Source organism: Pinus tabuliformis, chromosome 3_2 (assembly GCF_031772625.1).
Source record: "Pinus tabuliformis cultivar Carrire ecotype Pingquan chromosome 3_2, CPIR1, whole genome shotgun sequence".
Taxonomy (NCBI): domain Eukaryota; kingdom Viridiplantae; phylum Streptophyta; class Pinopsida; order Pinales; family Pinaceae; genus Pinus; species Pinus tabuliformis.
The window spans coordinates 636141034-636167275 of NC_142302.1; the positions used below are offsets into that span (position 1 = coordinate 636141034).

General features: G+C 36.8%; 1 pseudogene; it reads left to right on the forward strand.

The window, feature by feature from the left end:
• Nucleotides 1-3327, forward strand: part of LOC149182229 (potassium channel KOR1-like) — a 64832-nt pseudogene extending 61505 nt beyond the window's left edge.
• Nucleotides 3328-26242: the final 22915 nt, after the last annotated feature.

Sequence of the window (26242 nt, forward strand, 5' to 3'; positions counted from 1 at the left end):
AATTTGGATGCTACAATTCTGATGTAGTCTATTTATTTGCAAGTTTCAACATCTAGAGCCTTAACCTTTAATTAAGCTATTACTAGCCTTACCAACGTTCTATAAAACATTGTTTCACTCCCAATACTTTGACATATCCAATTACATAATTCATCAATGATACATCTACTAAGGAAATTTCAATACTTATTTGAAGGATGGAAGTTAGCTGACTGTTGGTACACTAACTATGTATTTTTCTGACCTCCAGACAACAAATTTTATGGAGTAATCACAACAAAGATTAAGGTACGGTCTCCTGTGGTAGAACTCAGTAATTTATGTGACTGTTGCAGAAGAAAATCCAAGTATAGGTCTGACAAAGGCAAGGAATACAAGGACAGTTGCACAAATTCCTAGAAGGCTGAGCTCTAACTTCAAGGGAGATAAGTACTTTGAAGTTTATTTATTTATTATTTTATTTTTTTTTGTAAAATATATCTCTGAGATTACAAATAAAATCCTTCTTTCACTGCTTTTCCCCTTGTGGGTTTTCCCAGGGTCATTAGACCAAATCACTGTGTAAAACTTCTGAGTGGGTGCTTGTATCTATCTTTCTCTCAAAACTTTCTACACTATGTCGGCTTTGCTTGTCCGAGCAGTGAAGATGAGTTGCAAACCAAAAACAATGACTTAAATGTCCCCCAATATAATCTACCTAAACAGTAAAAAGTTACAAAATCATAATTTTCCTAGACATGATCTTGCCTATACCACTAAGCAACAAGACCACATACATAAGATGGGTGCACAGCCAAAAGACACTAAGTGGCAATCATGCAAGGTAACTAGCTATCATGAATGGTTCCTAATGTGATAATATTTTCAATTTATCTGCTCTTGGTTACAGTCATACCTGCAATCTCAATGGCTGCCATTACAGGATATCATTGTAAGTAGAAGGTGATGACCCACTTACATATAAAACAAAGGCATAATTTCTTAAATACCATATAATAGAAACAACTTAATCAAGTATTGATCTAGGAGTTACCTACATTGAATATACTCTTTTATTGCTATTGACCTAGTTCTGCAGTTATTTGTTCAACACCAACTAAAATTTTCATATTGTATCTTATGAGTTAATGAATGCCGTGTTGAAACAGTAATACTTGTTGCACCTAAAATTGATATATGCTTCTAGTCCCACTGGCCTACTTTTATGGTCATTTGTCCAGACAATTATAAGATTATCCAATCCAGATTATCCAATCTAATCTGTTGATAAACGACATCGGCTCAGTAGTGTTGATTTATTACTACTTGGACCAACAGATAAGCCTCTTATCATTCAACCTTCTATACAAAAGGGTCTCAAAAATAAAACAGAGGATGGGGCTCTATTTGGACACAAACCACCCAATTTTTAGCCACATAAACATTAAAACTACCATGAAATGTCCTTTAGGGATTCTCAGTTGGAACCCATATAGGAATGGACTGATAAGATAAGATGAGCCTCTGCCTATATAATGTCCTACAAATGTTTGTGCAAAACGAGAAAAACGAAAAGAACTGAATCTTTGCCAGGATAAAGAAAAAATCGTCAACAATTATTTTAAGGGAGGCTTGGTATGATCCTTCACAACCACTCTTTAAAAAGAAAAAAAACACAATCCGTGATCTTATCCTAGACTCAAGGTTGACAATTTTAATGATTTTTCACTTAACAAGATAATAATAGTTTTACCAATGTGAAAATATCCCTGAAAATACCGTCCTCTTGCTTTTGTAATAGTTGGATTTTGAAAATTGAATGAAAAAATGTCAAAGAATTCTCAACTCGTCACTTGACTTCCTTATTTCTTATAGTTTCAGCTTTTCTCAGCCTATTTGATCTTTTTGCATGTACACAATCCTTATCCACATTATTACGATAGAGAATACCAGCAAATAAAAAAGATATGTTGCTTTAAAAATTGCATGTTGCTTTAAAGAGATGGCTGGAGTACATTATCACTTTACCCAACGTGGGGTTATGGAAATAGAAGTTTGGAGATTATCACTTTACCCATGCAGTAAACCCCAGGGAGATGATATTTATTATGATATTTATTTCTTCTGACATGATCCTTGGTGCCTATTTAATCGGCAATATGACATCATTGATAGTCAAAGGATCCAAGACAGAACGTTTCAGGGATAAAATGACAGATATTATCAAATTCATGAACAGAAACGGGCTAACGAAGGATATACAGGCACAAATAAAGAGTCACTTACGATTACAATATGAGAGTAGCTACAATGAAGTGAGCATTCTCCAAGATATTCCTGCATTTATACATGCAAAGGTTTCTCAAAAATTTGTACAGAAGGACAGTCAAACATGTCCCAATTTTTACAAGATGTAGTTCTGAGTTCCTAGATCAGATTGTGACAAAGTTGCATGAAGAGATTTTTCTTCCTGGTAATGTCATCATGGAGCAAGGAAGTGCAGTGGACCAACTTTATATAATCTCCCATGGTACCCTGAAGGAAGTCATCATAGGAAAGGATGGGTCAGTGGAAAATGTAGCTGAACTTCGGCCCAATAATATATTTGGCGAAGTTGCTGCCCTATGCAACATTCCTCAACCATATACTGTTCGTGTTTGTGAACTCTGTAGGGTCTTACGGCTAGAGAAGCAAGCTTTTGCAAATATTCTGCAACTTTATTTTGTAGATGGTCGGCAAATTTTAAACAATATCCTCGAGGAAACAGTTACAGATCTGAGAATTAAGCAATTAGAATCAGATATCACTTATCTTATCGCAAAGGAAGAAGCTGAGTTGGCTTTAAGGGTGAACAACGCTGCATGCAATGGTGATTTACATCATGTGAAAAATCTGATCAGGGCTCGGGGAGATCCAAGGAAGGTGGATTATAATGGAAGAACAACTTTGCATTTGGCCGCATCAAAAGGACATGAACTGTATAGATAAATTTGGAAACACCCCGTTGCTAGAGGCAGTCATGTCTGGACACAATCGGATTGCTACACTGCTTGTAAAGGAAGGTGCATATTTGAATCTACAAGATAGTGGAAGCTATCTGTGTAAAGTAGTAGCAAGCGGGGGAACTGCACTCCTAAAAAGGTTTCTGACCTATGGTATGGACCCAAATTCAAAGGACTATGATCAAAGAACACCACTTCACATGGCGGCTGCTGAGGGTTTACATTTTATGGTAAAGATACTACTACACTTTGGAGCAAGTGTTCTTTCAAAGGACAGGTGGGGAAACACACCACTTGATGAAGCACAAAGTGCGGGAGCAAGCCTCTGATTCAGATGCTAGAATAATATTAACAAACACGTCCCAACTTCTAATGGAACACGGGGAAGCTTGCATTTACAAAAACTTGCTCTATTTTTCAAAAATCTTCAAACCACCTCAAACAACCTAAAATTGTGAAGTTTGACTGTTTGAAAAAAAAAAATGCGTTTGGACTACTAATGATCGACGGATGCAGAGTATTAATGATTGATTTCAATTATCCAATTGTAATTTTAAAAATAGGAATGATGTGGTGCATTGAATGAATAACAATGAAGACTAAGAAAAGTAATTATAGGAGAAAATAAAGTAATAATAAGAAACTCTATAAAAACTGCAAAAACTCTAAAAAAAATTGCGCTTAAAGAATACTCCCATTGAAAATTGAAATTGGAATATGTGCACAGGTTTAAAGGCATGAAATTCAGACCTGATTGCTGCACTCCCATCATGAAAGGGTTTTAACATTTTATGATGCAGCAGATATAAGTGCGAGTGTGTGACAGAAGAAAAAGGCTCACAGAGCTCCTCAAATCATTGGCAATCTCTCTGTGCAGATATCTAAATCCTGTCAGCCTCAGCACATACGGAAAATATCTACTCTCCATTCAATAACAGTTGTCTTCCCGTGAAACGCTGAGACATTTGAGTCCTGAGGCCCGTTTTGTTTGACAATCCATCCCTTTCAATATTTATTAAACAAGAAATCTAAAACGTTGCTTTCGAAGAAAATTAAATAATTATAGTTTGCTGTGACAGACATTATTTAAAAGGCACGCCATGGAATACCAACCTGCAACTCGCCAATGATATGAAGGAACCAAAACTCTAAAATATAAAATCTATCGTATTTCAGAGCGGTTTTATTTTGAACTTATTGGCACGTATCAACGGAGAGAGGGCGCAACAAAGGCCGAGTGAACTAGTGGAAACTTCGGTCATCTTCTGGTAGGAAATCCCTATACTGGATGGGGCAGGAACTTTTGAAGTGCAACAAAATGCCCCACTGGAACGGTCATGTCTATATTCAGGACTGGGGTAAAGAGACGAGACAAAGGTTCCGAGAATCCATGTTCGCAGACCAGTGCAAGCATAGATACAAGCAGGAAAAGAGTTCAGACTCGCATTATTACCAAGTCAAAATATTAGATAAAAGGAAACTCAGAGAGAGTACGTGTATGGTTACTCACAAATTACAATAATAGCTGTCCAAAAAGACACAGAGATTGTCGTTACCTGGTCTAAACCCCACTGATTTTCTTGCAACCAAATCAGAAGGGAAAAATCGAAAATAAAATAGGTCATCAATGAAACGCATATAATAAGGAGGAAAAAAGGGCAATGCATCCATATTCTTCGATAGCTACAAGGAAAAGCAGTAGCTAGTGAGAGAAGAAAATTATAATAGACCCAGTATACGAAGAAACCCAGTCAGTTTGGAAACCCTCTTCAATAGACCAGAATCGAAAATAAAAGGAAATAACATGCAGGTTAATATATGGTTGGATTGCTACCTCTAAGAAGAATCAGACCCTAATACTCGGCTGGAAACCATTAAAATTCTGAAGTAACTCATGATTCAAGCAAATAGAAAAGGGACGAATATGATAAAAATAAATCAATAGATACCACAAATGGCAAGACCTAGCCCGAACCAGCAATTTTGAAAACTCGTGTAGAATAGAATAGCAGTAATAAAACTTGGCCACCAAAAATTACAATGAGTGAACAATCTGGTGTGGCCCCTAATATGTAGAAAAATCTGCGGCCTCAAATATACGGCCCCCTGGAAGTAATCCTCCTGTAACTTTAAAACAAGTCAAGTTAAAAATTCCAACAAAATAAATTTTTCGGATGCCCATAGGTCCTAAGGTTAAACTCGCTCTGATACCATATGTAACAGCCCAAAATAAACATGTAATTAATCAAATAATTGATATTCGGCATGCAATTCAACTAATTAACTTCAAGTTCAAAACTATGATTAAAACAGTTACCTGTGATTTCGGTTGAAGTCTGCTATCTGCAACAAGGTTTTGGGGACGACTCACCACCCAACCGTAGGCTCAATTGTGCAACGTCTTGCTACAACTGGCCACCCCCGAGCCCTCAATCAACATACTACTCCTAGTGACTCCTAGGTCTTAGTATACCATTCTCCCAAGAGAATGAAACACAGAATCTCAGAAAGATGGAATGCAAGAATGCCTCTCATCTTCCTCACCATCTATTAAATAGAACAAAACATTGGAAGGGGAACCCCATGCACACACTCCATGTGTCTGCATGCAACTTTTTTTCTTATTTTATTTCTTTACTTTTCTTTTGATTTTTAGCTTTCTTGTTTTATTTCCTTCTTTTTTTGATAGTTTTCTTGTTTTATTTTTATTTATTCTTATTTAGAGCTTTAATATGGTTATTACTATTTATTTCTTTTTATATAATATATATTATTTATTATTTAACATTTATTATTTATTATTTTTATTATTTATTATTAAGTGATTTATTTATTATTATTCATTATTTTTATTGTTAATTATTATTTTTGTATTATTTTTATTATTTATTATTATTTATTATTTATTATTATTTATTATTATTTATTATTTATTATTTTTATTATTTATTATTTATTATTAAGGGGAGGGATATTACACTAATGTATTTAAATATCTTGGAATATGTTGATATTCAATATAGTCAAATTCACATTCCAAGAGACGAACTCTAAAAAATAATCTCAATAACACTGGATTTCTAATGGCATATACTCTATTAAGCTGTAACACAACGAGTTCAGAATCTAACCTCACAATCAAACTCTGAATCCCAAATGAGATGGATTCAGATAATAACTCAATCACTCAACTATACTCTGCAATGTTGTTCGTTGTTTGACTGAGGCTTACCCCATGCATAGATACCAACTCATAAGAGGGCGAATAGATGACCCAAGCTGCAGAAGAAATGTTCCATGTATTACGACAAGCACCATCAGCAAAACCAATGTATGTTTGGAGAGACGTCGACATCTGAAATATCCAGAGTAAAATCAAGATAAGGAGGAATAATGACAAAAACACTCTCTAAACTAAGCACACTTTTTAATCTGAAACGCACCAGCTAGAAAGAAAACTAACCTAACTAAAAATCTCCACACCCAAATTTAAGCATAATATCTCTTCAGGTAAATGTCATTTCTAGGTTTACCTAAAGAGACCTCGTCAAAGTCTACCAATTCATAGGCCCCTTTTGCCAGCTTTCACTTAACAACATAAGGACCATGCCACATGGGTACAAATTTTCCAGTGCCTAATTTATCATTTGATTGATCGTACAGCAAGACTAGGTCTCCTTCCGAAAAATTACGAGGGGTAACATTTCGATCATACTGAGCTTTGATACGTTTGGCATGAGTTTCGATTGCTAATGCAGCATCACATTGATTCTCATATAGCTGAGCCAAGTACAACAAACATTTTTCCTCTTCGTAAGTGGCTGGAAGTAATTCTATGGCCATTTGCAATGACGGGATTTCGCATTCAATGGGTAACACAACTTCTAGACCGTAAACTAGTTGGAAAGGAGTGAAACCGGTTGACATTTTTACTGAGGTTCGATACGGCAAAAGTGCTGAAAATAAAATGTTATGCTAATTCGACCTATGAATGCCAATTATTTGTCGGATCATGATGACTAGAACTTTGTTGATGGCTTCAACCAGAGCATTAGCCTGTGGATAATATGGAGTTGAACTATCATGATGCAAGCCAAGTTGGTCTGTAAGTTCAGTCATCATAATATTTCGAAAGTGACGCCCATGATCAGTGATAATAGCTTGTGGAACACCAAACCCAGCAATTATATGATTGAACACGAAGATCACAACATTTTTGTTGTCTGCCTCAAATGTAGGCATCGCCTCGGCCCACTTGGTAAAATAATCTACCGCAAGGATGATATACGCATGCCCCCTAGACGAGTGAGGGTTACATGTAATAAAATCATACCCCATTTCACAAAAGGAACAACAGCAATTATAGGGTGGAGAGGAGCAGGTGGAGAGCACATATTTCGATCAAAAATTTGGCAGTTGTGGAATTTTCGGACCGCGTTAGTACAGTCTTTAAACAAAGACGACTAGAAATAGCTAGCGTGCAATATATTTTGGGCTATGGAAAACCCATACATATGACCGCCACATGCTCTAGAGTGATAGTCATTTAGAACCCTTTCAGCTTCCTCATGAGTTAAACGACGTCAAAAAACAGAGTCCGCCCCATGATGATAAAGTGTATCTCCAATAATTTTGAATTGTTGGGACTGGAATCGTATTTTTCGACGCTCTGATCTTGAAATTTCTAGCCGAAAGGATTGGGTTTGGAGATAAACGATGATATCTCCATACCATGGATCTAAAGTGATGATTAGAAACAAGGATTCATCCACAATGGGCTCCTCCGCCACAGTTTCAGTGTCAGCACGCGGGAAGTCTCACATCAAATCCGCAAAAACTAAAGATTTCTTTGACTTATACTTTTCAAATTCCAAGTCAAACTCCTACAGGATCACAATCCATTTGAAGTACTTTCCCCCTAGCAATTGTTTGGTCAAAATATAGATCATAGGGTTGCAATCGGAAATTACTGTAGTTTTGCGTAGTAAAATGTAATAACGAAAACGTTGGACAGCTTGAACAGCGGCCAATGCCAATTTCTCCACATGTGAATATTTTAGCTCAGTTGGATTTAAGGTTCGACTAAGATAATATATCACATGTTCACTACCGAATTCATCTTCCTGAACTAACACCATTCCAATGGTGGAATGCGAGGCGACGAGATATAAGAAGTAGTCTTGGTTGTAGTTGGGACGATGCAATAATGGTGCATGGGTCAACGCATGTTTTAGTGCATCAAAATATTTGTCAACTATCTCATCCCAAAAGAATGGAGTATTCTGTTTCAACAACCGGGTAAAACCCTTTGTGATCTCGGCGTAGTTAGGAATGAATTGACGTAAAAAGTTTGCTTTCCCTTGCAAACTTTAGAGTTGGCGAAGACTCGAAGGAGGAGGCAATTTGACAATAACTTCAACCTTTGAGGGATCGACGTGAATGCCGGATTTCGAAACAATAAACCCCAGTAACCAACCCGTTTCTATACAGAAAACACACTTGTGTGGATTCAACCTAATTCGATAATGCCTACACCTCATAAATATTGCTCGTAAATGGATGAGATGATCAGCTTGATGTAATGAATGAGCAGGTAAATCATTGAGATAGGGTTGCACAATGTGCTTTATGTCATGAAACGCGTAAGACATGGCTCTTTGAAAAGTTTCCCTGGCGTTATTGAGCCCAAAATGTAATTTTCAATAAGCAAATGTCCCCCATGGACAAATGAAAGCCGTTTTTGGTTGATCAGCAAGTAGAATATTTATTTGATTGTATCCGGAAAAACCATCCATGAAGGAGAATATTTCACTGCTGGCACAATCATCATGATTTGATCGATATAGGGAGTTGGGTAATTATCTTTTGGACAGGCTTGATTAATATCCCTATAATCTATACATATTCTTGTTGTTCCTTGCTTTTGTTAACAGGAACAATATTCGATACCCAATCCGTTAATGGAATTGGATAAATGAAACCTACTTTAAGTAATTTTTCAACTTCTGCCTTAATAGCAGCAGCTTTTCGTGGGTGGATTTGATGCAAACGTTGCTGGATGGGTTTAACATTCGGGTAAGTTTTGATTTCATGAACAAAAATTGTTGGGTCAATTCTTGGCATTTCCTCACATGACCAGGCAAACACGTCGCGGAATTCTTGAAAGAGCGCCTTAAATGTTTGAATTTCATCTTCCGTACAAGAGGCACCTATATGAATGTTTTCAACAATTTCGGGCTAAACCGAAATGTCAATAGGAATAGTTCGAGAAACGTTTCCCAAATTCAACTCAGAATCAGGGTTTTTCATTGGATTCTGAGGTTCCTTGACATAATTGGTCGTAAAAATAGATGAAAATTCATTTTCAAAGCGATCAATCTTAGGTAAAAACAAAGACCTATGATGAAGATCTCCCCACAGTAAATCATCAACACACAGGATTTCACGAATTTTCTCATCAATGTGAACAAGTTCGGAAAATGTTGTTGAATCTGAGATTGATGTTGAAAGTGATTCTTCATGGACTACATTCATTAAGTCAATTTCGGTTGAAGAAGAGTCGCAAACGGCTGTACGACCTGATACACAATTTCATATGGACTCAAAGGCATATCATCACCAAATGAATCTATCTCAGATTCGGAAGGTACAATCCAAGTATCATCATCAACAATAGTGTCTGATGAAATCATATGAATGGTTGTAGTAGAAGGCGATACATTAGGACGAGGAAAGGAAAAAGTTCCCAGTAAACCAGAATCTTTAACTAGTCCTACTCCAACATCCTTATAAGGGATAGTTGTTTTGCCGACATGCTGGATACTTTCAGAAGAGGCTAGGTCGGATGAAAAGTAAGTTATCTGGTCTATAGTTACGATCTTTCCATTATGAGGGAACTTTATAAGCCTAAAGACCGATGAAACAACAACTGTCATAGCGTAAGACCAACTACGACCCAAGAGAAGGTTGTAATCTAGAGGGGCATCAACCACCTCCACATCTAGATTAACAATTTTTCCTTCAACCCATATAGGTAAATCCTGTAGAATGCTAAAAGGATGGAACCCACGGCCATCAAAGGCCTTTAGAATCGTCGAGGATTGATTAAGTGTAGGAGAACCAAGCGATCTCCAACACTAGATCGACATAATACACATTGAGGCTCCCTCATCAATCACAGTCCTATAGCAAGGTTTGTTTTTGACTAACACTAGAATCTGGAAAGCCATTTGATGAGGTAAGCGAGGTGTACTATTTTCTAGATCGAAAATTATAAGGTTCGGGTCCTGAATGTCAACAGCTCCTATATCCGACAATAGAAATTTACACTGTGCTGGACATGATTGCAACACCTCCAAAGCCGACATTGCTAAAGGTGAAATAGCCAAATCTTCAATAATGTTATAGTTCTGAGCTGCTCTCGCATGTGGATTGAAAGCTAACTTTCAAAGTGTACCCTTGGCGGGCGGTTTGATTACTAAGTCTGGGTTAGGTTTCTCGATCTGTAGTGGATCGGAATCGGGAGATGAAGTTGATGGGTTCGAATTAGAAGATTCTGCTTCCTTACCACCAACAAGACTTTTACTTCCATAATCTTGCAATCGTGTCGCAATCCGAACATGGGACATCATCATTATGGGTTCTTTGGAGGCATTTGAGGAAGAACCTATCATCTTACTGTCTTGACTAGGAAAAGGATCCTTCAAAACAACAGGCGTTTGGGAACCTTTGACGATTTTTGCAACCTCAGTGCGATGAGGGCAGTCTCTTGTAAAATGTTCTTCATCACAAATGAGACAAGGATAACGAGGTTTGCGTTTCTCATCAGTAGATTCCGTTTTTTCTGTTTTCTCTTTCGTATTTTTGTCTGTTTTATTTTTCTTCTTCCCTTTCTTTGTACCGCCAGATTTTGATTTGGCTGTAGATGACTCTACAACATGAATATCGGTGGAAATTTCCATGGAAGAATCTCCTGTCGGGGAATCTGGTAAAGTTATGATAGGATAAGAATTCTTGGAATATTTCTTCTTACTTTTGGTATTAACCGCACCAATCATACCATCAGCGGCATGAGACCCTAAAGGAGATGCAGTTATTTGATTTTGTTTAGGAAGGTCGGGGATTTTCTCGTGCAACGTACCTAACTACGTATAAACTAGGTCAAGGTACCGAGCTTGAGCAATTACTTTCTCTTCAGTAACAACTCCTACCTTAGCTACATCCTCAGTGATTTTCGATAATAAAGATTTGACAAACCATTCTACTAAGATATCATCCGGAATAAAAACTTTCACTAAACGTCATCGATGTCTCCATTCATGAATGTGATCTGAAATGTAAGTGGACGTTGACTGTTTTAATGAAGTTAATAATTTCGTGTCATTGTCATATCTGACTAGCAACTGAAAATGAGTTAAAAACAAAGTAGCTAACTGACTAAAGTTATAAAAAGTGGCTCGCGGTAACTCAATGTACCACTTGGCCACAAGACCAATTAGAGTGCATTGAAAAAGCCTTAAACAGATTGAATCATCTAAAATGGAGTTAGATGCACACCAGAGGTGATAAATCATCACATGGTTCGACGGGTCCTCTCCTAATTTTCCTTCAAACTTAGGAATATCACTAGGGAACTTATTTGGCATTGGCAGCCAAAACGGAAGATAGTTAATTGGATCGTTCGTAAGGCGCGACAAAGCAGGCAAGTCCAAAGTTGCAATGAACGGTAACTAACGATTAGGGTTCTTGAAACCCTGGTACGATTGATAAGTAAATTGAGGTTGACTTGTGAAAACCATACTTGGACCAGGTTGTCCTACAGGCATTTGAACTGAATTCTGAATTATGGGTCCAGACTGAGGTAAAGATGCTTGAGGAGTTGATACATGAACAGTAGAAACCGAAGTTGTCGATACTTCAGAAGTAGGTGGGGTAGATGGAACAGATGTTGCAGCAGTCGTTTGAGGTGGAGTTCGAGGCGAACTAGGCCAAGGCTGAGAAACTACAGAAGGTGCAGAAGTTTGAATAGCAGACTGGACAGGTTGCTGGGCTAAACCAGAAACCAAGGGTTGTCCAGATTGAGATGACAACTGTATATTCGGTTGCAAGACCTGTTGAGATTGAGATGGATCCCACACTAAGTTCATTCTGGGGTACGGACCCATAGCAGGTTGAGCATATTGAGGACCATAATCGCGTTGAGTGTAGGGTTGATATGTTATGAAACCAACTCAAGAAAAGATAGAAAAGATAGATCAACGCCTTAGAATTCAGCCTCTTCGAGGGGGCAACCTCCTTTACATTACATAAATGAACAATTCTTGGATGATACAAATGAAAATACCTCCTTTCTATATATAGGAGTCTAAGTGGTCCCAATACAATAAAAGCCTACATAACAATAATATTGTAGGGCACAACAATAACAATAGTGGGCTTCTATGTGGCACAATAGTAACAATATGGGCACTACATGGGTACATCAATATAAATAAGGGGTATAACTACAATAGTAATGGGGTAATCACTAGTATTATAGGGACCCAACATGCCCCTCTCCTTCAAAAAAGTGTTGTCCTCAACGCTTGAGTAGTTCAGGATACTTCTGCATAAAATTCTCGTCCTCCCATGTGGAATCTTCAGCAGATAAGTTCTTCCACTTGATAAGGTACTTTGAAATTGATCGATTTCGTAGCTGTCGAGTTCTTGTTTCTATAACTGCTTCCGGTTCCAATATAATTTTTCCTTCTTCGTCAAGTTCTGGCAATATTGTTTGAACTGGGAGCTTGTCGCCTATAACCTTCTTTAAGCATGAAACATGGAAAACTGGGTGCAATCGAGAAGCTGCAGGAAGCTCCAATTTGTATGCCATAGTACCAATCTTTTGCAACACCTTGTACGGACCATAATACTTTGGTGATAATTTATTATCCTTCTTAGCTTGCTTGAGGGACATTTGCTTATATGGTTGTAGCCGTAGGAATACCCAATCACCTACATCAAAACTTCTTTCACTGCGATGTTGATCTGCCTGTTGTTTCATTCTATTTTGTGCCAACACTAGGTTATCCTTTAAGAGTTGGAGGACTTATTGTTGATGTTCGATGTGATGTTCCACTGCCTGAACCTTAGAATTTTCTCTTAAATATGATGTGATGGATGGTGGTTGATACCCATAAAGTGCCATAAATGGGGTCATTTTTGTTGCTGTATGGAAGGAAGTGTTATACCACCATTCAGCCAAAGGCAACCATTTGACCCATTGTGTCTGTTTATCGGATACAAAGCAACGAAGATATCCTTCCAAACATTTGTTTACTATCTCAGTTTGCCCATCAGATTGAGGATGATAAGATGAGCTATGAGCTAACTGAGTACCAAGACAAGAAAATAATTCTGTCCAAAAATTTCCAGTGAAAATGGGATCTCTATCACTTACAATAATCTTTGGGTTTCCATGTAGCTTTTGAACTGTTTCTATAAATGCAGTAGAAACTGTACTGGCTTTAAATGGATGTGATAATGCACAAAAGTGTGCATACTTGGTAAGTCTGTCAACTACCACCATGATGACACTCTTTCCCTCAGACCTGGGTAAACCTGTGATAAAATCCATTGAAACCTCCTCCCAACGTTGGCTTGGAATGGATAAAGGTTGTAATAGACCCGGTGTCTTAATTGTTTCAACTTTATTTTGCTGGCAAACCAAACATTCCGCCACAAACTTTTGAATATCTGATTTAAGGCCATCCCAAAAAAAATCCTTCTTAACCCTGTGGTAAGTTTTTAAAAATCTTGAGTGCCCTCCTAAGGGAGAAGTGTGCAATTCCATAAGAATCTTTTGTTTTAGCTGGGAATCCTTACAGAGGTATAAGCGATCTTTGTACCATAACGAATCATTTTGCCAGCTAAATGTATCAGAAGTACTGGAATCTTGTTGTAACTTTCGAATAAGTGCCCACACTTCTTCGTCATTCTTCCATTCCTCCCTTGCTTCGTTTATCCAATCTGGTTGGATAATAGAAATGGCACACAACAATGCTTCCACATCCTCATCCTTTCTTGAGAGTGCATCTGCCACAACATTTTCTTCCCTTTTTTGTAGATGATTTCAAAGTCATAACCCAACATCTTTGTGACCCACTTTTGTTGCTCTTCAGAGGATAATCTTTGTTCTAAAAAGTATTTAAGGCTATCATGATCCGTTTTTACCTTGAAGTGTCTTCCCATTAGGTAGGGTCGCCATTTCTTAAGTGCATGGAGTATTGCCAACATTTCCTTCTCATAAATAGCTTTGCTTAAAAACTTTCCCTTGATTGGACGACTTTCAAAAGCAATGGGTCTTTCATCTTGCATTAGAACAACACCAATTCCATTTCCTGAAGCATCACATTCCACAATAAAGGTTTTTGTGAAGTCTGGTGTAGCTAAGACCGGTGCTTGGCACATTGCCTCTTTAAGATGTTCAAAGGCCTTTGTTGCTTCCGGAGTCCATGAAAATGAATCTTTCTTCAATAATGTTGTTAGAGGTGCTGCTATTCTCCCATAATTCTTAACAAACTTGCGATAATACCCTGTCAACCCAAGAAATCCTCGCAGATGCTTTATGGATGTGGGGATTTTCCATTCCTTAATGGCTTTAATTTTGCTAGGGTCTACCTTAACTCCTTCATGAGATACAATATGACCCAAATATTCCACCTCCTGGACTCCAAAGAAACATTTGGATCTTTTTGCATATAATTGTTTCTCCTCCAATAGTTGTAGCACCCTGTCAACATGTTCAACATGATCCTTCCAAGACTTGCTGTAGATTAGTATATCATCAAAAAATACTAACACAAATTTTCTAAGGAATGGTTTGAAAATTGAATTCATCAAACCTTGAAATGTTGAAGGTGCATTGGTAAGGCCAAAAGGCATGACCAAAAATTCATAATGACCCTCATGAGTTCTAAATGCCGTTTTCGGAATGTCTTCAATCTTCATTCTGATTTGATGATATCCCGAACGAAGATCCAACTTGGTGAAGTAAATTGATCCATGCAATTCATCCAGTAATTCATCAATAACAGGAATGGGGAACTTATCTTTAATAGTGAGCTTGTTGAGCTCCCTATAATCCGGACACATGCGCCATGATCCATCCTTCTTGTGCACCAATACTACTGGAGCTGAGAAAGAACTTTGACTCGGTTGAATTATACCAGCCTCTAGCATTTCTGCAACCATACGTTCAATTTCACTTTTTTGGACATAGGGATATCTGTACGGCCTGATGTTTGGAGGAACACTTCCTGGAATCAGATGAATAGCATGATCATGATCACGCATAGGTGGGAGACCTTTGGGAGTCTCAAATACCTTGGAATGATTGTCCAGGACTTTTTGGAGATCTGGAGAAATAGATGATTCCAATGTGGAAACATCTAGCGAACATAATTGTGCAATTACACCTCTTTGCTCCTTTTTTAGAAGCTTTGTCATGCCATTAGAGCTGATTATCTTTCCTGGTTTCCCTGCAATACCCCTTAATTCAACTTCCTTTCCTTCCACAGAAAATTTCATGAAAAGTTCTTGAAAATTAAAAGCTATTGTACCCAAGGATTGTAGCCATTGGACTCCTAGTACAACATCAGCACCTCCCATTGGAATGGAAAGCATTGGGCTAGTCAATACATATTCTCCCATGGATAGCTTGATATTATGGCACTTTCCAGAACAATTTATTGTTCCTCCATTTGCAATCATCACTTGACACTCTGGTGCTGGATATAGGAAGCAATTCAATTCTTTTGCTACCCTACAATGAATAAAATTGTGGGTGCTTCCTGAATCAATCAACACTATTACCTTTTTCTTCTTGATTTGTCCTTCTATCTTGATGGTTTGAGGAGTGGTAATTCCTGCCAATGCATTACAAGATATGGTCGGATTTATTTGTTCTTCATCTAGGCTTTGTTCCTGGAATATATCCTCTTCTTTTGACCTTTCTTGCTCCTTTTCTTCTTCCTCTTCACAATCTATGTAGAATAATTTCTTCTCAGCACACTTATGACCTTTTGTGTATTTGCTATCACAATTGTAACAAAGCCCTTTTGCTCTTTTTTCTTCCAATTGTTGTGGTGTCAACCTTGTAGGTTGTGGAAGACTATGGGCAACAACACTTCCGTCTTTATAGTTGTGAACGGTATGCTTCCTAGTTGCCATAATTTTGCTTTCCATTTTTCTTGCTAACCTGAATGCCTTCTCTAATGAATCAGGTTCCCAAAGGCGCACATCATGTTGGATATTATCCTTTAAAGACCCTATGAACACATCAATCCTATGCTCCTCTGGAATATCTTTTACCCTTATGTTCAATTTTTGGAACTCATCAATGTGCTCCATTATTGAACCCTTTTGTTTGAGACTTATCAATTGGCTAAAAAAAGTGTTGCTTTTTGTATCCTCATAATGTGCTATCAATTCTTCCGTAAAAATTGCCCAAGTGATAAATTGTTTACGAGAACAAAGCCATTGATACCATACAAACTGATTTGGTTCCAAATATAAAGTTGCCATACGTACCTTTTGTGTGTTTTGCACATTATTGAGATCGAAGAATTGCTCCATCTGTAATATCCATGTGGCAGGATCCTTGCCATCAAACTTCCTCACATCGATTTTTGGAACATGGTGAGTCTTCGATCCAACATTAGAGTCTATGGAATCATGATTAACATCTCTTTTATTCTCATCATGAGTTTCCTTTACTACCTTTTCACCATTAGTGACCCTTTCTTGTAGCAACTTCTTCAATTCATCCATCTTATCATCCATGCCATCAAATTTAGCGTCAATCTTAGCTTCCATGCCATCCATCTTAGCTTCCATTCCCTTTATCTTAGATTCCACGCCATTTACCTTAGATTCCACGCCACTTATCTTAGCTTCTGTGAGCTTTTGTGAGCGTGACATTTGTTGCACTTGTTCTTGTAATTTTGATATATCATGTAGCATTTCTTCCTCTTCTTCATGAGTCATGCTAGAGCTTTCAGGTTCCTTACTAGGTGTTTGCATTTTCTTTCCTCGGGGCATTAGTTACCGATAATAAAGTTTTACTATGCCCTTTGAATTCCGTTAAACCAAGCTTACACAAAAATTAAAAAAAAACTACACACCTTTTTTCACTTTATAGAAGCCTGATATTGAATCTGATGTATCTCTGTAATTTCGGATCCTCCAATTCTGAAATTGCTACCTGTAGTAGCCTTCTGCGTCCTCTTTCCAATGCCACAAGTCTGAGCCAAATTGGATTCTCCAAGGAAGAGTTATGTGAAATCTCCCACAGTGACTTGCTTTTAGACTGGTTCAATAAAGCGAACTTGTACGACATGCCACGAGTCACTGTTTCAACCTTTGAATCTGAAACACACACACAAGAAACTACAGTCCGTCCTCTTTCTGTAACTTTTTACGAAATTTCAATCCGATCCTCAGAGAGAGAGTTATGACGATTTTCCCCAGGTCACCTGTTTTGAATGTAATTCAGGAGTCTGCAAAAAGACCAACTTCCTCAGATCATATCTCCGAAACTATCGCGAGAAAAGCTCTGAAATTCAGACCCAAGGTTCAGCGCCAATTCTTCTCAAATGGGTTTTTTTTGCGACTTCTGAAACGTCACAGAACAAAAGTTATAGCAAAAATGCCACGATGACCTGTTTGGAGCAGCGAAACCCTAGAATCCAAAGCTCTGATACCAAATGTTATGAAACCAGCTCAAGAAAAGATAGAAAAGATAGATCAACGCCTTAGAATTCAGCCTCTTCGAGGGGGAAACCTCCTTTACATTACATAAATGAACAATTCTTGGATGATACAAATGAAAATACCTCCTTTCTATATATAGGAGTCTAAGTGGTCCCAATACAATCAAAGCCTACATAACAATAATATTGTAGGGCACAACAATAACAATAGTGGGCTTCTATGTGGCACAATAGTAACAATAGGGGCACTACATGGGTACATCAATATAAATAAGGGGTATAACTACAATAGTAATGGGGTAATCACTAGTATTATAGGGACCCAACATGATAATTCAAAGGTACATTTCCAGTTCCTTGGACAAATGATTGACCGGAAGGTGGTTGGAAACCTTGGGTTGGGTACTGACCTTGAGGTTGATAACCTTGAGTCACGTACTGATACTAGGATTGACCTTGAAGTACATATTGATAATGGGGTTGACCTTGAGGTACATACTAAGTCTGGGGTTGACCTTGAGTAATGTACTGTCCCATAGGTATGTACTGTCCTTGAGGTTGCTCCCCAGGTGGTAATTGGATAGCTTGAGGTTGCCCCCAAGGCAATAATTGAGGACCTTGAGGCTGCCCCCCAGGCGGTAACTGGCCACCTTGAGGTTGTGGATTTGGAATGGTACCTGACATCATAAGAATATCTTCTACACTCAACGACTTAGTTCCGGTATTACCAGTTAATAACCCTTATTCAATAGGTTGAGGAGATGCTCCCAAAAAAGTACCAGTAAGTGACTGATACCCAAAGGGAACAGAAGGATCACCATATAAAAAGGTTTCTGGAGATTGAGAAAACATGGACGACTACCTCGACATATTTAACGGAGGACAATAAACCCTAGGTGTTGGATGAAAAGAAATGCGAGGTGGTGAAAAACTTAGTCCTGGGTTTTCCAAAAAATTGGTCAATGAAAGATACCAAGCATCCCTCCTAGGTGGACTGTAAAAGATCGATTCACGCTCCCTAAGTTCTATAGCTGGTTGATTTTCAGGGATAGGTATACCTTCTTCAGGAGTAACAAGTTCTTCAATAACAATAAGTCGAGAAGGAAAATTTTGGGTAGTGACGCTTTCTACCCTGGGTGAACGAGGACCACTAGAAGTTGGAGAGGAAAATCCTGATGTTGGAGTAGCAGCAGGTTTAGTTTTAGGTTCAGATATTTCAGGTTCCTCGGCTAAATCACTAGTAGAAGAAAAACTACCAGTAACTTCGGAAAAAGAAACAGGTTCTAAAATATACTCTGGTGCTTGAACTTGGTAATCAAGATGTAGAACTAAAGAAGACTCTCCTTCTTCAGGTGACCCAACTCTACTGTCACTAAGAGTTACAAGGGCTCGTAGCCCTTCAAGCTGGCTCAATGAAAACTCAGGAGGTTGGCCCCGAAGTCTACGGGACTTCCTCGGTAATTCAGCCACGATTAAATATTTTAACTACTTCGCATGCAAACAAAGAAAAATCTCAATGAAAACCACCTAAAGTCTCTAAAGAACCAAACAATTTTGAATCACATGCCTAAAGAATCTAGGAGGTCAAACCACACACAAACAATAACTTTCTTTACTGAAAACACTAGTTGGTGATGAAATCCAACATCGCAGAATTCAATACAGAAATAGTGGTTGGAACAGTTACCCCAGCAATCTGCTTAATGAATAGACTGGCACAAGTTTCTCCACTAAACCATCTCGAGTGAAGAGAACCCCCCAGAAAATCCAAGTGAGTCTAGCCAACGTCTGCTCCAGGTATAGTGGGATCTTCCCTCCACCATCACCTTAGGAAAGAATCCTATAGAATATGGTCACTATGGTTACCAACAGAAACGAATATACCTGGGGGAACAATGTGTGATCTGATACACACGCAAGGGCAGAGTAGCAAGCTCAATCGCCTTGAAGGCTCCTTGAGATAATCCAAGGTTTACCAACAAGTGACCCCAGGCTCCTCGACAATAGTTAATCTGAGGTTTACCATTTTTAATACGTGTATATCTAGTATCGTTCCCAATGAGGAAGGATTGATTACCCCACTGGTTCGGACACGATCTCATGCTTGACTCCTATAAGAGGAGCTTCCCAGAGCATAGATGTAACAACTGGAATTTATCTCCTACCACAAGATACACCTACTTGTTTGTTTTACTATCTTGGAGAGTTAATTACTCTCTACTCCAAGATACTAGCCTAAGCTATGTTGGTGATAAAGAGCCCTAGAAATAAAAATATTACTACATAGATTTTACTTTAAGCGTTATTTTTATTGGTTTTTTCTTAAGTCAAAAGGTGCGGAGATGAAACTTATGGTATGAAGACTCGACTCCAAATCACTAAAAATGCACTTAAAATGAAAAACAATCATTTTTATTCAATGAATTTCTAGCTAGAGAAAGAGTTGAGAATGCAAATGCTTGTAAAAACAAATCTTTCCTTTACAAACAAATAAAAAGAAGAACATTTTGTCTTTTCCAATGAACTAAAAAACGAGACAACTAGTCATGATCACGAAAATTTCCCTTTCTTTTCAAACACTCAAATACTACTAAAACAAACTTTTTCAAAAGATATTTTTTTTTATTTTTTGTAAAACACTCAAAACTATTGAAAAATCTAATCTTGAGATCTATAAATTCTAAAAATCTAATTGAAGTAAAATCTTCCAAGATTTCTTTTCAAGGATGTTTTACCTAGTTATAAGTAAACTAGGGAATAATTTGTTCAGAATCAAAAATCAGTCAAAAAACAACCAGCTCTTGTTTTCTTTTCTAAAAATGAAACCCAAAACTTTCAACAGAAGTTCTTTTGAAGTTTCACTAAGAGAAAAACAAGATGGATTCCTCAACAAAGAAAGATTTTACAAAACGGTCAGACTCATAAGAAGGCCAGCAAAAACCAAGGTGATCCGAGGTTTCTAAGGCTTCTAGGCTCCGAGTTACTACAAAGACCAAAACGAAAATCAAGCCCGGCACACAAAACTTCTAGGAATTTCGCCTAAAACCCTAATGCCATTGGAATTAACCTACGAAAAGTTCCTGACAAGATACGTGCAGATCTAGGCAGAGGCTAAAAACACATAAACAAATTCTAAGCTAACTGAATGAGAAAATTTCAAGTTTTTCAAAGTTTTGGTAGGGTTCGCGGGCCCCCAGTATACCCAGGTGCAGTACCTCTCTATGTGTAAAACAAAAGTGCGGGGATGTCCACATTGTGTTACAAGCAGAGGGTGTGGTCCTCTTCCAAAAGTATGAAAAACAAAAAATAATTCAAGATCTACTCAACCTACCCAATCCCACACACATCAAGCCAAAAACCAGAAACAAAGATAATGTTTCTCAAGTCAAAGTAAAAGCAAAGGAAAAAAATCAAAAATTCAAGTCTCCAGTGAAGTCGCCATTTTGTCGGCCGGATAAGTCGTTCTTGTGGACAATACCAACCTCCCTAGTATCTAATGATATCTAGTGACAAACAAACTAAACAAATTCTATCTTTCTCTAAATATGCAATTTATAAATAAAGGCAAACAGGTGTTTTAGGCCTACCTCGGGTCAAGTGCTAGTTTGTGGAAGTCACGCTCCACTGATCCAAATGAGCTCCCTTGTAAAGAATCTGAAAACACAAACAAGAACACACAATAAATAGCACTTGAAAAGCCAATATAATAAAGCATATTTATCATGATGATCAAGGAATTCATGAAACAAACCATATAAGACAATTTATTGAGAAAAATGAATCTGATTGTATTAACTTTAATCAAAGAAGAACTTTACAACCTTGGTGCCTTGATGTTGTATAAGCTCCTCCCAGGGTCCAACAAGAATCTCCTCTACTTTGACAAGTTTCACTCTCTTCCCAATGAAGCCAAAAGGTATGTAATCTCTCCTCTCAAGCTTAACTAGGAAGTCTCAATTCCAACAGCATTTACCCTAAAAAATGTTCAGCTTCTAATCTCTCTAGCAACCAACCCAATGCCTTAATTTATAGTGCAATGGAGGGAAGTTACTAGGTCCACCTTCAAAGGGATAAGCTCCTCTCATGAAGGGATTAGCTCCTTTAGTTATGGGATGCATGAACCACCTAGGAGCGAACCATCCACGTCAAAATTCCTTTTAGAATCATCCAGAATTAACCACAAGTGAGTTTTTAAGAATACACTTGCGCCCTTTTGACTTTCACAGGGGTCTGCACCCACTCCTTTAGGGACAGAGCGGGCAGGTCCGCAGGTAACATGACCAAGGGGTGCGGGACCGCAGGTAACAATAAGAAAAAGTGCAGAACTACAGATTTATTGATTTTCAAGGACTTTCTCTCATTTTTAAAGCTTGACATGAAGAGCTGAAGTTTGAGACTTGCTAAGGAGGACAGTATGAATGATGATAGACCCATACTGACTGAAAATAGTCATGGTGACAATATTTTGTGTAACAGTGTGTTTCTTTACTATGTACTCTTGTAACTTACAATCTGACGGTCACGATATGTAGTGATCCAACAGTTCAATCTCTCTACGGTATTACCGATACTTGATATGTGGCTTAACATCCAATTGGTCCATGATCTCTATTTAAATAGCATGGAGGGCCATTTGTAGGGTAACCATTCATTAGAGAAGCATATGTAAATTTTCATTCTTTTATTAATAAATTGCCTGAAGTGGCCATGGCTTAGGCCATGGACTGTTTCCCTCTTTGAGGATTTTAACCATGTCAAGAATACTGGTGTATTGATCTGTGATCTGTTTGTGAGCGGTGTCCTTTGGTGTTCTGTTTGAGGAACTTACCCTATAAATACGTACAGATAATCTTTTTGAATGTGACTAAAACCAGGGCGCAATCCAATCGCAATGAGTTTTTCTCCTAAATAAAGACACTTAAAAAATAAAAATAAAACGAATCAAAACAAAGAATATAAAATATATTAACAAAGTATTTTAAATTAAATTAATTTATATCCTAACCTATCCAACTTGTTACAAAGGTAGCCATTTCTTTCATGTATTTGGATAATGGAAAATAAATAATACTTGCGCCAACCATAAGTTGAACAAAAGCTCGCAATGGAAACTTAGCTCTGAGAAAAGATGAGATACTCAATTAATTGAATACACTTCTAAAATCAAAAGAATCCAAATACATAGCGATGGATCCATTTCGAAGTGTGACATGTGCATGAACAATAAAATTTAATGGGAATTTGCAGATATTGATCTGAACCAAAGAGTCACTATAAAGTAGTGTGCAATGTTATGGAAAGGTAATTTTAGAGGGTTAAAATTTCTTTGTATAACCTGTAATTTTATGCATATATATTTAACATAATTATATGTATAGAAACAGAGACACAATGAATTAGATTGCAAGGATAGCTCTAGTGAGAAACTCATTTATAATAACATAATCATGAATGAAAATCCAGAATTCAAGATAGAATAGTGTTGAGACAATTGTCTTCGTATGCCTTAATTGATCACAGTTCAAGGCTCGACATAGAAAGACTTCGAACAACAACGGTACTAGGTCATTTCCTCAGATTTTGGGCTCCTCCTTTCCTGGTTAACGCTTAGTTTATATAGATATATGAGATCTGCGATCCCCTTTGTCAGAGATTCCCTTAAAACAAATTAAAAACTAATTTCTCAGCATCACTGAAAATTCATTTTGTATTTCTAGAAAATCTAGATCAATGTAGGGCATTTTTAACAACTGTACACATTTTCCAAGAGGATCTGAAATTTGTTTGATTCTCCTTATTATGGATGTTTCCCAACTTGCAAATGTGCACCATAAGAACTGAAATCAACATATATTCTCCACTTCTAGAGCATGCAATAGGAATATTCCTGCAAATAACGTGAACATAAAAATCTATTAGGAAATATGGCCTATCTTAAAGATTCATCATCATATTTATCCATCGTTTAAGCCATATCTTATAGATTGTTTCAGAATTCATCGCAATTAACCTTCACACACCTCGAATTTTTTAAGATTGTTCATTATCACAAATTGTAATGTAGTAACTGTGATGAGAAGTTTGATTTATTATCTTCGTGGTTTGGTAATCATAACATTTATTTTTTATCACGTGTTAACATGTGGTAACTGTGATGTATGATTGCACCTTATCGCAGTTTCGAATATGAGAAGTGTGATGTGGAAAGGTAAGTATGGATTCATAAAATAAAATATATTGGTGAGTATTAAAGGCTTCATTATTATCCATCGCATGTGGTAGGATTAAATTTGCGATGATGTTTTTTTGGGTGTACATTTTGAATGAGACAAGGCGTGTTTCTTCCTTGATGAATCTGCGGATTCATAAAATGCCTAAGTTTCGATGTCATATTTTCAAAGGATGTCATCAACGATGTATGGATATAGCCCTCGTGTTAGAAAAATTCAAAGTTGTGAGAATTTCATGGCATGGAAAGAGATTAGATTTCACTTTGGTACATAATTATTGTGAAACCTCATAGGAATTTATTAATACTTTGTTTTGTATTACTCCTCCCAATGTGCATTAACCTATACTCTTTGGTTTATGGTGTTTCATGTTTATATTATAAAGTTCTTATGATAAGTCTTATATACTGGTGTGTCATTTATGTTTATTTCCTTTTAATATTTTATGCATTATTACATTTCCCTCCTACATGGCTTATTAATTTCCTTGTGATTATGAATATATCTAAATTTATTTAGCTTATCTATCATATAATGACATATGTATAAAGTAATAAATATATGTTATATATGTGCATTATTATTAGACAGATCATTTGATATGAGTTAAAAAAATTCAAGATAAGATGTTTCTGTGGTGTTGTATTACATATATTATATAATACAAATTATGAATTGCATATATTATAGAATATGAATAAGACATTTTTCTATATATAATATATGATAGTCGAATGATTTTATACATCATTATAAAATATTTATAAATATATTTTATAATAAAATCTATTTATCTTAATATATGTACACTTATATCTACTCATTTTTAAAAGGGCATATATTAAGAAAATTTCATGTGTGAAACATGTCAAACCACCTTTCATTAAAAAATTCGAAGGAGGATCTAATTATATGAGGTGTGGAAATATGAAAATGTTTACAACCTCCTAGACTTAGGTATTGAAACTAAACAAATTACGAGTTACTGAAAGTATCTTAGGATGGAGGAGTCAGACAAGGAGATAGAGGTTGAAGAACAAGAAAAAACCTAAACGAAGTAATGAGAGAGGAATCATCAAGCACCAAAAATGTCAATAAAGAAAGTTTTCCAAAATGGAGTGTCCCCATATTTGTGTAGAAAATTATTGGGTTGTTGTGGCCACAACAACTAGTGACACACATGGAAGTAGTTATATTTGGTTTAAGATAATATCATTCGATAGAATTTAACCAAAATATTTTTATAATATACCATTCCCAAGGGTCCCACATAAAACTAGAAAGAAATAGAGTGAGTGAAATATTATAGGACTACTAAAATGTCTCATTCCAAAACAATGAATCCAAACAAAGGGGAACTCTATTTTGAATTTAGAACACTATTGATGGATAGTGAAAATAGCTAGGAAGTCATTTAAATATTAGAAAACATCAGATATAATGTTATCCCTTTAAATGACATTGCTTCTCTACAACAAAGCTTGGACAGTGCCCTATTGAAGTTGTCATGGTACCATACAAGTATGGCCTTGCTACCAACGAGAATCCATAGCCCCGATGGATTTACTTGTACTTCCTACACATGTGTGCTTTAAACTCTCTTTTGACCACCCTTTTGATTATAATTTATAGAATTTCTTTTAGTATTTCTTGTTTTTCAATTGGGTGAAAAGAGAGGGGTGGTACACAACAATATTTATTGAAATTCAGATGGAAAGCTATTAAAGAGTGACCTCACTATGCCTATCCTCATCTGCCAAAGAAGAGTAATGTATATATGTGGAGGGGGTGAGAGGGATTCAAAATTTGGATTGATGAACATTCATTCATCTATTTGAATGGGCTCAAACTACTTGAACTAGGAATCTATGTTCCTCATGGCAAATGATTAAGATATGAGGAGTAGTTAACTTATATCCACTTATAGATAAAGAGTAAGGATCTCTCAATTCCCATTTGAAATAAGGTTCCTCCATATAAAAGGTTGAAAACAAATCACAAAATGAAATGTACACAACCAAAAAGAGAATAAAAACAAAAGGAAACAAAACTAATTAAAATTAAAATTAAACGGTTAAGATTTAAAAGGGAAATAGGAAAAAATATAGCAACAAAATCTCAAAATCATGTTTTGATAGGCTGAGATGGTGATACAGGCGTCTTGAAGGGTTGTGATTAATAAGGCCTTTCCAAATCCTAACTAGGGTGCAATCATGTTTACAAAAGTATTTATGGTGACATCCCCAATATATGTATATTCATTGATTATAAATAGATAAGC